This window comes from Panicum virgatum, chromosome 9N (genome assembly GCF_016808335.1).
Source record: "Panicum virgatum strain AP13 chromosome 9N, P.virgatum_v5, whole genome shotgun sequence".
In the NCBI taxonomy this organism is placed as follows: Eukaryota; Viridiplantae; Streptophyta; class Magnoliopsida; order Poales; family Poaceae; genus Panicum; species Panicum virgatum.
The window spans coordinates 67,403,941-67,418,517 of NC_053153.1; the positions used below are offsets into that span (position 1 = coordinate 67,403,941).

At 51.3% G+C, this 14,577-nt stretch overlaps 1 long non-coding RNA gene across 1 annotated transcript; it reads left to right on the plus strand.

The window, feature by feature from the left end:
- Window positions 1-1,945: 1,945 nt before the first annotated feature.
- Window positions 1,946-2,371, plus strand: LOC120692525. The gene is made up of 2 exons (XR_005682660.1): window positions 1,946-2,060; window positions 2,184-2,371. It is a non-coding gene; the product is annotated as an uncharacterized LOC120692525 (long non-coding RNA).
- The last annotated feature ends 12,206 nt before the right edge of the window (window positions 2,372-14,577 follow it).

Consider the following 14,577-nt stretch of genomic DNA (forward strand, 5'->3'; position numbering starts at 1 on the left):
AGTCATACGGTGTTTACCGGTTAAAAACGACGGTTACCGGTCGGTAAACATCGATTACCGGTCGGTAAACAACGGTTACCGGTTTTTTGAATTTGAATTGTCATTTCAAGCGGTTTCTAACGGTTTTCGGCAATTTACCGCCAATTTACCGATACCGCTAATTGGCGAAAATCGCTTTACCGTCGGTAAGGTGAACCCAGCTAGCTACTACTAAGCACATCTATACACACACCTTGATTTCCGTGTATCCATATTCTCCCTCCACGCCACGTCTCTTCCCAGTTGGCCAGTTCCCACCGTCTCTCCCCACCTTGATTTCCGCATTGCTCCTGCTGCTGTGCGCCTGCACCATTGCACGCTTCCCTTCCGGAACGGAAAATCAAAGCAGCCGCCCGCGGCCGATGCGCCGGATACATGGACGGCAGAGATGTTGTGCCTGACGTCGGGATATGTGAACCGACAGTTTTTTCTTTCTTTTCGTAATGCCATATACAGTTTTATAAAATAAGAAATATTATCACATACGGTTTACACTCATCACCTGGTCCTCCACGGCTCCACCAAAAGAGAGTTCTCGCTGGGGCCGAACTCCAAGGTAACACGACGGGCGACCCCTGCGCCGCCATCCACCTCCGCCCCCAGGCGCCGCGCCTCCGGTGGCTGCTGCCGCGGCGAAGGTCCGGGCAGCGGCAGCGGCCTGCTCTACTCAGCTCGCCCCTCCCTCGCCCACCCACCTATCTCTTCCCCTCCGCCTCCCACCTCCTCTCGGCCACAAATCTCGTCGCGCCCTTCACCGCCGCCGGCCACCGGGGCTGGATCCGGTCTTCTCCTCGCCGGATCTGAGGTACCCAGCCCGGATCCAATCACGTGGGTCCGCGTCGTCGCCGCCGCCGCTTGCCCCGGGGTGACATGCCTCGCTCGTCCCTCGGCCCGAGATTTCAGGTGCGGCGACCTCCCCCACCTCAGCGTCCTTGTCGCGCTGCTCGGCCCGGCGCCCCCCGCGCACCGGCGGGCCTTCTGCGCTCCCCGAGCAGCCAAACAAAGCAGTCTCCAGAGCACTCCCTATGGCGACGGGAGATGCGGCGGCCCCTGTGGCCCTGTCGTTCTGGTGAGCACCACGACCGTGCCTTTCTCCTCTCCCCCAAGAACCACGACGGTTCAACTGAAATGCTCTGAGTTGCCGATTTGTTTGCTAGCTGAATGCTAACCTCTTGATTCGTGCTTCATCCTTTGCAGACTGTAGTGCCGAGGGTGGTCATCCCCTGCCATGGCTGCAAGAATAAGGTCCGGAAGGTGCTCAGGAGCCTCGAAGGTGCGGTGCCTAGCTAGCTAGCTCGATGATGTCCTGGTTTGCTTGCATTCCGGGGCGTTTTGGCTGAATCGTGGTGGTTTTGGTTTGTGTTGGTTTCAGGTGTGCAGAGCGTGATGGTGGAAGCCGCGCAGCTCAAGGTGACGGTGACGGGCACCATGGACGTCGCCACGCTCGTCCAGAGGCTGCACAAGTCCGGCAAGAACGGGGTGCATCTATTAATTGATCAGTGATGCAAAAACATAGGTGCATCTATTACTCGATTATTAGTGGATGCTGTGCCATTTTTGCTCAGATTGAGGGCCTGTTTGGCTCCAGGACTTTTTTCAAAAGTCTCTATCACGTCAAAAGGAATCTTACTATTTTATATTATTAAATAAAATCTGTTTATAAATGTTTTTTGACAGCTGAGTGCTTTTTCGCGAGACGAATCTAATGAGCCTAATTAATTCATAATTTGCTACAGTGATGCTACAGTACCATTCGCTAATCATAAATTAAGATACATCATTAGATTCGTCTCTCAGTTTAGCCCCAGGGTTCTGCAATTAGTTTTATAATTAATATTTATTTAATATTTCTAAATACTAAAAAGTCCCTGGGACTTTTTTGAAGTCCCTGTTTCTAAACACCCCCTGAATCGATGGGAGCATTGAGGCATCAAATTATGGAGCACCGTGCTTCTACAACCAGTCAACCTGAGTTCAGCGCTGGGAATCGACGGATCGCTGATGCTGCTGCACAAGAACAGGTAGGTCAAGATCCCCTTTCTATGGGTTCCAAGTTCTAGGTATTTAATCTAGGATTTACTATGATTTTTTTTCTCTGTCCATGGAATTCCCATGCTTCTGAGGACTACGACGGCTCTCCCTAGGCATCGATTTGAACAAGGATGCATCGCTCGTGCTTATTGGGGATAGGATGCGATGCAGGCTTCTCTGTGATTTCTTTTTCGTGGTGGATGCATCTTTCATTCGATTGGAAAGTTGTGATTAGATCCTCTTTTCCACTGTGCGTGACTATGCTTTTGTGAATCGAATTGATTTCATTTTGCATGATTCACATTTTCTTGTTCTGATGATTTAAATCTGATATTAGGTAGATCATTAATTTTTTTATATTTTTTGATATATGAAAATGATATGTGTATATCCATGTTACTATAATAAAGTTGCATCAAGTCAGGTGCACTGGATCTCTAAGATTCCACGCTTCCCATTATGCCCAAAAACATGTGCGTCTTGTTTTTTTGGAATTTCTCAACCATATAAACTTGGGCACCCTTATTTATTGAATAATTCACATAGTTTCTATATATAGAAAATTATTCAACAAGCAAATGGTATGAAGCATGGATATTCATTCATGCACACTCTAGCAAAACAATATGGACATTATTTAATAATTTATTTGTTAAACAACAAATGTGCATATGTTCTACCAATATTTTTATTTAGTTTGTGCGAAACAAATATGTGCATCTATCATGCAAATATTTTTGAGATTCTTTTTGGATAAAAAATGCGCATGGATGGTTTATCCATGCACAAAAGTGTGTGCATTTTCGTTGCATGAAAATTTGTGCATATGTATTTATTTTGGGTGTGTTTAGATCCGTGAAAACTTGGTAGAAAAGGTCGCATCGGATACTGTAGCATACTGTACCATTTTTCGTTTATTTGTGCATATGTATTTATTTTGCATGAAAATGCTGATGTTGCTGCTGGCAGAAAACGCAAGATAACCAGCACTAAGAGAACATCCCAGAAGACTCAAAGCTCTTCTGGCCATACCTTGACCATTGTATCGGCAACAAGTGCCGATGTCCCAACAGACGACGTCCCCTCTCCACCGGAAGGTAACATACGCCTTTGTCCTCCTTTCAATCAACAATGCACAACTCACCAACCATATCATTCGGCATTTTAAAATACAGATGCCGAAGACACAGATGAAGAGGACGTCCAAGAAATTGTTCCCCAAACATCTATAATAATTCAGGTATTTCACTTGTCTATTTACCTTTTTTCCGGTATTTATTTGATACTTTGTATTTTGAACCAGATCCAACTCTTACCCTCCAAAAAGGCCAGAACAACTGCTTCGCCAGTTCAAGTAACATAACCATCTTTTCCTTTTGATCCGACCTTGCATTTGACATCAATTTCATCATTCAGCAAACACCAATCGTCGTACAAGAACCACCAATCATCTCACAAGATGCTCTCCCTGATTCTGGTATTCTGGCATCGTTACCTGCATCTTCTTCTGCAGTAGTTACTGATGAAGTCCCTCTGATACAAGTAAGATATTTCATCTTTCTAAAAATCCAGAAGGGCAACACTCAATTAACATTCCCTTCTTCTTAATCGGGTACAGGATAGTCCAGACAACAGTTTGTTCTCTTTTCAACTTGGGACAATCAGTGCAGAAGATGAAGCTATGTCATCAGCAGAATCGGCTCCACTATCTGAAGAGACCATGGCCAAACTCCAAAAAATTCTGCAGCTGTTGAACCAAGATATTGGCCAACTGGTTCGAGATGCTGAGCCGATTCGCACCATCTTGAAGTCTCTGAAGGGCATTCTTCCCGAACCTCTTGAGGAAGCACTGCATCCTGCTGCTTACATTGAGAGCCACCAGATCTCAGTCCTCAAAGCTCAGAAACGTCTTTTTGATCGGCTCCACCAAGAGCAAGCGATCAAACAGAGAGATGATCTGAAGAATCTTGTGGAAATAACTCGCGGGAAGATTGTCTCCTTAACTCAGTCTAAAGCAGACATGGAACAGTCCAAAAGAGAATTGGAAATCAAGCGAGAGCGCCTCATCAAAGAACTGGAGCAAGTAAACCAAGAAATTGCCGATGTGGACAACAGACTATCCCAGCTTCCATTGGCTCTTCAGCAAGTTGAGGCAGAAAAATAAGAACAAGCTCGCCAGACCTACCAACTCCCTAAAAGCATTGAAACAGTACTAGGTTCTGCCGAGGCTGACATCAAGGAGATTCAAGATGCTGATGATATTCGCCTGCGTGCAATCTCTGTGATCCAGAATGTTCTTGGATCTTTGTAAACTGTTACTTATCCTTGGTGGAAAAACTTCAACCGATATGTTGCAAACAATGTTTAATTCATAACTTCTGGCTTCAATCGATACATCCTTTTCCTTTTGGATTTTATTGCCCTAAGGTCGATACAAAATTATATCGGCCATTAGTAGTCAATGTCATCAAAACATCATTGGCTCTCTTTTATATTTTTTACCCTAACGGCGACATATATCATGTCGGCTATACAAAACTCAGCCGATGCTCAAATCATCAGCTTTTACAATCCCACTCAAAATTCATCTGCAGATCCTTTCAAGAACAAGTTTGCGTAGATCTTCACTACTCTTCCCAAGTTTGCGTAGCATGGTATATTTCATTATATTCACTGCTGCTCCTCCATCCACTAGCAACTTTGTAATAGGTTTACCATCAACAATTCCTTTCAAGAACAAAACTTTGAGATGTTTACGTTTTTCATCCTCTGCTTTCTCAAAATTAGCTGGTATAAGTTCCAAATTCAGTTGAGCCATGGCTTCTTCCAAATCTTGCTTCTCATCATCATCTGGAGCCATGAACTCACTAGGCAGCATGAAAATCATGTTAATAGGTGCAGCCGATGATCCTGATTGCTGTACAACATCGGCCTTTGGATTGACACACCAAAACTCTGACCTAACTCCTTTCCTGGAAGCCTCCTTTCTCACCTCTTCCAGCGCCTCTGTCTGACGCAGCCTCTGAACTCGCCTCTTCTACGATCTGGTCAAACCAGCTGGACACCATTGAGACCAATCAACAGTATAATGAACATGCTCTCTTTCTGGATCCCAGCGATGTGGGTATTCATCTGAAACTTGAGTAGCAGCAACTCATTCAATCCGCTCATCGGCAGAAATTCTTCCTCCTGCAGGATCACGCAGCATGGTCCTACCCCCCCTAGCCGATCATGCACCGAAAACCTGCCCACCAGCCGTTCATGCACAGAGATGCGTCTATCATCATTTCTTTCTCTGATGATCGGCCCTCGAGACCTCTGGTCGAAACGTGGCTTCTTGTGTGATCAGTCTTCACGGTAGAAACCGTTGCACTCTGGACAGTTATCTACTGTCGGCGGAGTCAAGTCTTCCTCCCAACAGTACACAAAGAAAGGACATCTCTAGTGCCCTTCATGCCGTCATACAGACTCTTATCTGTACTGTCTTCTTTCTTGATCACGTTGAAACTTGTTCAGCAACATCTGAGACATGACCTTCTTCCTTGGCGCCGCTGATTCTTCTTTCTGTTGCGGCTCTTTATCCTTGGCTTCGTCGGCCATTATCTGTGCTTTGGGATCAACAGAGCCAGATTTCTTGGCCGATTGTGACGGGAGCACCTTTGTTTGTAGTGCATTCCCCTTCTTTCCAACATCTACCATGTTTGCTGGAAACGGATGCCGATCAATCTTCATCGGCTTTTTGGGTGTCTCAAACTTGAGCCTACCCTATTCTATAGACGATTGTATCTGCTGACGAAACACCTTGCACTCATTTGTATCATGAGATGTTGCATTGTGCCACTTGCAGTATTTGATATTCTTCAACTCTTGATCTATTGGAATCTTATGATATGGCTTCAGCTTAATCTGCCCCGCTGACAGCAACAGGTCGAAGATCTTGTCAGCTTTAGTAATATCAAACCTATACTTTTCGGGTTCTTTGTTACCGAAAGGACATGAAATCGGCTTTTTGTTATTCTGGACCCATTCCGCCGATGCCACCATCCGGTCATCATCCGAATCAGAACTGTCTGAGCAGTCAACAAAATTGACTTTTTTCTGGAAGTTGCTTCTCTTCTGCTCATATGGTCTAGCTTCCCCTGTCATCCTATGCGCCATCTGATTGATCGTGAAGAACTCTTGGGAAGCATACTTCTCCCTGATGTGTGGCAGGAGTCCTTGGTAGGCAACCTCTGTAAGCTGCTGATCAGATAAAACCAGACTAAAGCACCGGTTCTTAACATCTCTGAACCTCTGAATGAAGGCAGTGACCGATTCATCATTCCTTTGCCTCAAGTTGGTTAAATCAGCCAGTTTCATCTATTCTACACCAGAGTAGAAGAACTGGTGGAACTGTTTCTCCAGATCGGCCCAGAATATAATGGAGTTGGCTGGCAACGTTGTGAACCACGTAAAGGTCAATCTAGACAAAGACATGGAGAACAATCGCTCATTCAATGCATCATTATGAGCTGCTTCTCCACACTGTATGATGAATCTGTTGATGTGTTCCAATGTAAAGACCTCCCCTTGTCCAGAAAACTTGGTGAAATCTGAAAGCTTGTACTTGTGGGACAATGGTAGTTGATCATAAGCAGCTGGATACGGAGTTCTGTACATCATATTCTGCTGCTTTGGTTTCAAACCAAACTGATCTCTCATCACCTCAGCAATCTTAGATGCCCAGTCAATCTGCTGACCATCAGCTGGTGCTGCATGTGGCGCTGGCGGAGTTATCGGCAGGGTTGCCGATGCTTGCTGAACATTCGGTGTGGCCATCGGCTTAGCAGCCAACGCGGACTGTGTGACTTGTTGAGGGGATTGACTAGACGATGGTTGGTAAAGCACCATCTCATTACCATGACTGCTCTGCGCTGTCCTGTGACCAGGTTGTTGTTGTGCCATAGGAGGTATGTTGGGCACGTTCACATGACGCACAAAAGCAGTCGCAAGATCATGGAAAACCCAAGTGACTCCATTGGCATGGGGAATTCTATTTGCCAGGACTTTTGTAGGAGACTTGGGCTGCAGTATCTTTGTTAGACTCTGTTGTTGAGGCGTCGGCCATGGGGCCGACACATTGCTTGGGCTTGCTGGTGAAGGTACTGATGCAGGCATAACCGACGGCTGCGAAGTCAGTGCGACATCTTGAGGCTGGATCGGCTGAGGAGCCGACGCATTGACTTACTGATTCATCTGCTGAGAAGCCGATGTGCTTGGTTGACCTGTTGGAGATGGAATCATGTATTCTGGGGGCATACCGAATCCAGTGGTAGGATCCCAACCAGTTGGGTATCATGACACGAAGCTTCCCTATGCATATGTAGCCATTGGCGTGGAACTGGTGTACACAAGAGGAAATTGGTTGACGCCACAATACTAATCGGCTGTGCATCTATGACATTCCCATCTGCTTGAGCTTGAGGGTCAATCTGTGATGTTCTAGTAGCCGATCCAGTAGGAGAAAATACCATCTGACTGCCCAGTTGATAGGCCGGTCCCACAAAACCAGGTGTTCCCTTATCTTGTAGCATCTTGAGCACAACATTGTGAACATAGTTGTCCATGATCGGAGCATGATTTACAAAAGCTTGTCTGATCGTTTGAATCATCAGATGTATCATCCTATCCTCCTTCTGTGATTCATTATGGGGTGGAAGAGTAGGAAAATCATACTTTTTGATTATCTCTCGACTCCTGTTGATGCTGTTTGACAAAAGGCACTGCTACTCAAAAGTTTCCATGACTGCCTTGAGTTCTGCCTTTTTCTCTTTCTTCAGCTTATCCTTGTCAATCGGGATCTGGTTCTGCGGAACCTTTCCCTTCTCTTTAGTTGACATCTTGATGTTTCTGGTCCCACTAGGCGTGCCAAAAGACGTGTTGACGTGAAATGATCACACACCAAGCCCGAGAGCCCCATACGCCAAGCTCGAACTGCACTTGATTCAAACCAAGGCATGGCAGTCAATTTGACCTGTAAATTGACAAGGAAACAGCAAACCATCAAATTCAAGAGTGTATCGACTGGATTTTCGAATCACTCTTACGCGGCGTATCGGCAAGACTCTGCCGATACAGAGAACGACAGCAGATCGTATATGAAGAGCGTGTAATACAGGCGATCTACAGAGAATCGGCAATGAGCTGCCGATACCGATATGTAACTAGACGGCTAGATCTAGAGCCGACACGTGCCAGGTAATAGTATACAAACCCACTGTCGGTACCCTGTAGCAGGGATAGCCACTCCTACTGCAGCAAGGCAAGACTCACGTAGTCATCCGTAACTACGCGATAAGGGGTGAAGCAGCCGGGCCCCACGGGTCAGGCTCTTACCTCACCGGGCCAACGTCCCCGGACCCGCTCCCCGCTCTGGGACGGGTCCGGTGACGCCACGTGTCCCTGAGGAGGGGAAGCTCCGAGCCAACAGCCAAGGGCTCGGACCCCCCATAGGGGTCCGGGACCTCCCCGCGTCCGTCCAGACCTCCCACGCGCGTAGAACCAACATACCGCCGGGGCGGGGTCCGGGGGCGCCACGTGTCCCGCGGGCGCGGGCGCTAGTCTTCCGCTGGAAGACTCGCCCACCCACCGCATTCAATGCGGCTGGTTGAGGCGTGCTCTGCTGCCGCGGCACTCGGGGCAGCCTTTGTCAGGCCTCACTGTAGACCGCATATTACCGAGGTACACAGTGCAGCCGCATGCGCCGCATCCGTGCAGAGCCCGTCTGCCGCATTAAATGGATACGACGGCACTGCACATTTTCATCATACCGCCTACGCCGCAAGCTACACGGCCCGTTCAGCTACGCTGCAGGCAACGCCGCAAGCTACACCCTGGCGCCGTTTCGACAAGACACGGCATGGATATGCTGGATGGAGGATTCCTACGGGCAGAGCAAGGAAATCTTGGAATGAGATCTCCGTCTCCTGCAATGCCGTAATATCTGAACAGTATGTTATTTTATACTACATCGTTGGGCCCACTTGTCGGGGACCCAACGGCCATGTACGCGCCTCCCTTGAGATATAAAAGGGAGGCGCTCGCTGCACACTACAGAATCAGACAGACTCAGTTGGAGACACGCCAAGACTCTCACCACACAAGCTTGGTTCTCACTCCGAGCAACCCTGCTCTCAACCTCTTGAGAGCGCAAACAATACAACACACAGTGGACGTAGGGTATTACGCTCCGGCGGCCCGAACCACTCTAAATCTGTTGTGTTCATCGTGTTCTTCCATCGAGATTGGACTAATCCCAGCTAACCCCCGAGTACTCACCATCTGGGTTTAGGCGGGTGCACTACGCCACTCGGCTGTGGGCTTGCACACCACGACATTTGGGGCGCCAGGTAGGGGGTAGGCTGGTCTTAGTTCATCTCTTGCTCATCTCCATGGTTCGGGTGGCTAAGCACTCCCACCACGACGACGACGTAGAGATGACGGAGGACGTGGCGTCATCCGCGCCACACGCCTCTCGCCTTCCTGCGCCAGGAGTAACTGTGCCCGTGGAGCAGCCACCAACGGCAGCGGCGCGCGCTGCACGCCGGCAAGAGTCAGGGCGCTCGTCAAAGGTCCCCTCACAAGCTGCGAGCGGCGGAGCACTGGCAGCAGCTAGGGATTTGCTACGTAACCCTCCGGCTGCTGCAGCCTCGCCAGGCGCCCTAAGGCAATGGCGGGACGACGTTGACCGTCTCCTCCATCTGGCTCAGGCCTCCCCTAGATCTGCAAGGACTGGGCAACGACCTCCGCCTGGCAATGCGGTGGTACCCTACCACCGGTGCCAGGGCAGTGCGTCGGCATCAGTGCGCTCCGCCATGGTGAGGGGTGCACGAACAGAAGACCTGCGGGTGGAGCTCAACCGCAGGCGTGCGAGTGAGGACGCCCGCATCTCCGTGGAAAGGGCGCGAGAACGCCGCCTCAACATTGAGGGCCGAAACCTCAATGCCGACTTGGATGCAGCAGCACCCAAGCCTTCGGTAAACGCCCGGATACAGGCGGGCACCCCGGTGGCTGGGGTGGGTTGCGCTGCGCTGGTGGATCACCTCCGCGCGGTGGCATGACCGTCCAAGTTCCGCCCGCACCTGCCGGAGAAATACAACGGTACCACTAATCCGTCGGAATTCCTGCAGGTGTACGTTACCGCCATCACAACAGCTGGTGGTAACGACGCTGTCATGGCGAGCTACTTTCATGTAGCCTTGACTGGGCCCGCCCGGACTTGGCTCATGAACCTCACTCCTGGGACGATTCAGTCCTGGGAGGAGCTCTGTGCGAGGTTCACTACGAACTTCGCCAGTGCGTACCAGCAGCATGGTGTGGAGGCTCACCTCCACGCCGTGAGGCAGAAACCCGGAGAGACGCTCCGGGCATTCATCTCGCGCTTCACCAAGGTACGGGGTACCATTCATCTCTGACGCATCTATCATTACTGCTTTCCGTCAGGGGGTACGTGATGAGAAGATGCTCGAGAAACTGGCGACGCACGAGGTGGAAAGAGTTACCACGCTTTTCTCCCTAGCTAAAAAGTGTGCCAGGGCCGCTGAGGGCCGCGCATGGCACTTGGCCCCCCCCAAGACGGAGATGCCAAAGCTGCTGGTTCCGGGGCTACCGCCCAGGGCTGTGGCAAGAAAAAGAAGAACAAAAACCGGGGTCGCGGGGAGCCACATCCCGGCGGTCCAGTCGCTACAGCAACGGCACCAGCTGCTGCGGCAGCGGCTGGGGGCCAGAATGCGCATGGCAAGCACCCGCGCCCGCAAGGTGGCAACGGAGGTTCATGCCCAGTTCATCCCTTCGCTCGCCACAGTGCTGCTGACTGCTGCGAGATCCAGAAACTCGCGAAGCGGGTCGGTGGGCGGCGTGAGCAGGCCTCCAAGGATGGCTCACCTCCTCCTCGCCAGCGGTCTGGCAAGGAGAAAGCTTCCGACAGCGAGATCGCTGTCGGGGAAAAGGAGTTGGGGTACCAATCCCCCGCTCGGGAGCTGAAGGGCGTTTACAGCCACGACAACTCCGACTCTGACAACGAGGAGCGCCGCAAGAAGCTGTACGTAATGTACGGTGGAAGTTGGGAGCTTGTCTCCCGGCGGGACGTGAAGACCCTTCGCCGAGAGGTCCTTTCGTTGAAGCCGGGGGTCCCGAAGGCGGCGCCGCACCACAAATGGAGGAACACCACCATCTCTTTCGGGCCATCAGACTGCCTGGTCAACATGGCCGGGGCTGGTGTACTACCTCTAGTCACCGCCCCTGTCATAGCCAACATCAGGCTCTATCACGTGCTGATTGACGGTGGGGCTAGCCTCAACGTCATCAGCTATGCAGCGTTCAAGCAGCTGCAGATCACGGAGTCCAAGCTGACTCCCACTCGCCCATTCTCCGGAGTGGGCCCACATCCGGTGTTCCCTTTGGGGAGCATCACTCTGCCGGTCACGTTCGGGACCGAGGAGAACTTCCGCACAGAGAGCGTCCAGTTCGATGTTGCAGAGGTGAACCTCCCATTCAATGCCATCATTGGCAGGCCGGCTCTCTACCGCTTCATGGCCATTGCCCATTACGGGTATTTGGTCCTGAAGATGCCTTCCCCTGCCGGTGTCCTCACCGTACGGGGTGACCGCACCGCTGCCGTCGCTGCAGTTGAGAAACTGCATGCTCTGGTGGCAGAGGCGGCACATTCCGAGGAGGACCCATCCACCTCGCGAGCCGGGGCGCCTGCAAAGCCACCTAAGGTTCAGCCGTCCGATCCGGACAATGTTCCCGTGAAGACCGTGCAGATCGGAGCGGACTCCTCCAGGACCACCCGCATCGCGGGAAACCTGGAGGAGAAAAAGGAAGACACGCTCATCACTTTTCTCCGGACAAATGTGGACGTGTTCGCCTGGGAACCGTCACAGATGCCCGGGATCTCCAGGGAAGTGATCGAGCACCATCTGAGGATGCCCGATGCCACGCCTGTACGCCAGAAACCTTGGAAGCAGTCCATGGAGCGGCAGAACTTCATCCATGAAGAAGTCCGCAAGCTGCTACACGCTGGCTTCATTGAGGAGGTCCACCACCCTGAGTGGTTGGCCAACCTGGTCGTCGTCCCAAAGGCCAACGGGAAGCTTTGGATTTGCATCGACTACACCAGCCTCAGCAAAGCATGTCCTAGAGACCCCTATCCTCTTCCACATATCGATCAGATTGTGGACTCTACCTCCGGGTGTGATCTTTTATCTTTCCTAGATGCATACTCTGGTTTCCACCAGATTCAGATGTCTAGAGAGGATAGGAAACATACTACTTTTGTAACAATGAATGGACTTTATTGCTATATTGTCATGCCATATGGTCTGCGGAATGCCTTACCCACATTTGTGCAAGCTATGAACAAAACTTTCTATAATCTAATTAGAGATGTAGTTGAGGTGTATGTCGATGACATTGTAGTCAAGACTAAAGTAGGGTCAACACTAGTTGAGGACCTGTCCCTCGTCTTCGACCGACTGCGCGCCACGCGCACGAAGCTGAATCCCGAGAAGTGCATTTTCGGCGTCTCGGCGGGGAAGCTGCTGGGTTTCCTGGTCTTGCATCGAGGCATCAAGGCAAACCCAGCCAAGATCAAGGCAATCGAGGCAATGAGGCCTCCTGGCCGCATCAAGGACGTACATAAGCTTACTGGATGTCTGGCCGCTCTTAGCCGCTTCATTTCGAGGCTTGCTGAGAGGGCCCTCCCCTTTTTCAAGCTATTGAGGAGGTCCGGTCCATTCTCTTGGACTGAAGAGGCTGAACAAGCCTTCCAGGAGCTGAATCATCACCTCACCTCACTGCCAGTATTGGTGGCTCCAGAGCCAGGTGAGACGTTTTTGTATCTTGCTGCGTCTGCAGAAGCGGTCAGCATGGTGCTGGTCGCCGAGAGAGCGGAGCAAGCTCGCTAGGGGACACCAGGGTCTCCCCGGCCAAGGATGGTGAGCCGGACCACGGACATGGAGGTCAGGCAGCCACTCCTTTGTTTGAAGGTCCAAACCCCGGACAAGGGGGTCCGGAGGAGCCTCGTCCCAATGGGAACCCAGAACCCCTTGGGGCCCAAGGACCTGACGTGGTGGACAAGGGCGAGTCGGACCCGGTGGCCAGGGTCTGGACCATCTAGAAGCCAGTCTACTACATCAGCGAAGTCCTCCACGAGGCAAAGGGCAGGTATCTTGAGACGCATAAGCTTATCTATGCCATACTTATTGCGTCCAGGAAACTGCGCCACTATTTTCAGGCACACAGAGTTGTCGTAGTGACCTCTTACCCGCTAAGAGCGATCCTGCACGACTCCAATGCCACGGGCAACATCGCCAAGTGGGCAGCAGAGTTGGCTGAGTTCCAGCTGGACTTCCAGCCCCGCCATGCAGTCAAAAGCCAAATCCTGGATGATTTCATAGCAGAATGGACTCCTTCCCCAATCAATTCTGGGGGTCCGGACCTCAACGCCAGACCCCCGGAGCCGGAAGTCAGAACACCAGTCTTCACCGAGCCCCACTGGACACTCTTCTTCGACGAGTCTGTCCGCAAACAGTGGGCTGGAGCTGGTGTGGTCCTCATCGACCCAAACGGAGATCAGCTGAAGTACATGGTGCACCTTGAGTTCAAGGCCACCAACAACATGGCAGAGTACGAAGCTTTGATCTTTGGCCTGACACAAGCCTGTCTCTGGGGATCCGGAAGCTCCTGGTGAAGGGAGATTCTCAGCTAATCATCAAGCAGGTCCGGTGGGATTGCAGCTGCAACAACCCCCAGCTCGCGGCATACCTCATTCACGTGAGGAAGCTCGAGAAGGACTTCGACGCCTTGGAACTGCAACATGTTCCCCGCGAATTCAACTCGGCAGCAGATGATCTCTCCGCGAGAGCATCTGCCTGGGCATCCGTGCCCGAGGGCGTCTTTGAAAGACGGCTGCTGAGACCTACCGCCCAGGCTGTCGAACTAGGTGAAGGGGATAAAGCTAGCACCCCGAAGCTAGCGGTCCCGGCGGCATTCCACCTGTGGAGCCCGCCCTGGGTTGTGTGCTCTGTTGAGGACCCTGGAGACCTCATAGAGACACTTCCACCTGCTCAGGGAGGTCCCGATGCATGGATCTCCGAGATCCGAGACTACCTGAAAGACAATATCCTTCCTGATGACGATGTGTCCGCTGAGCGCATAGTACGATTGGCTAAACGCTATGCGGTGGTAGAAGGGGATCTCTACCGTCGTGGCGCCAATGGTATCCTCATGCGGTGCATTTCCCAAGAAGAGGGCCGTGAGTTGCTCGCGGAGATCCATAGAGGCGAGTGTGGAAGTCATTCCTCATCTCGCACACTTGTTGGTAAGGCCTTTCGGCATGGCTTCTACTGGCTGGCAGCACTCTAGGATGCGGCTGAGCTGGTAAGGTCTTGCAAAGCAAGCCAGTTCCATGCAAACCAAATACACACACCGGCTCAAGCTCTGCAAATGATACCGCCCTCATGGCCA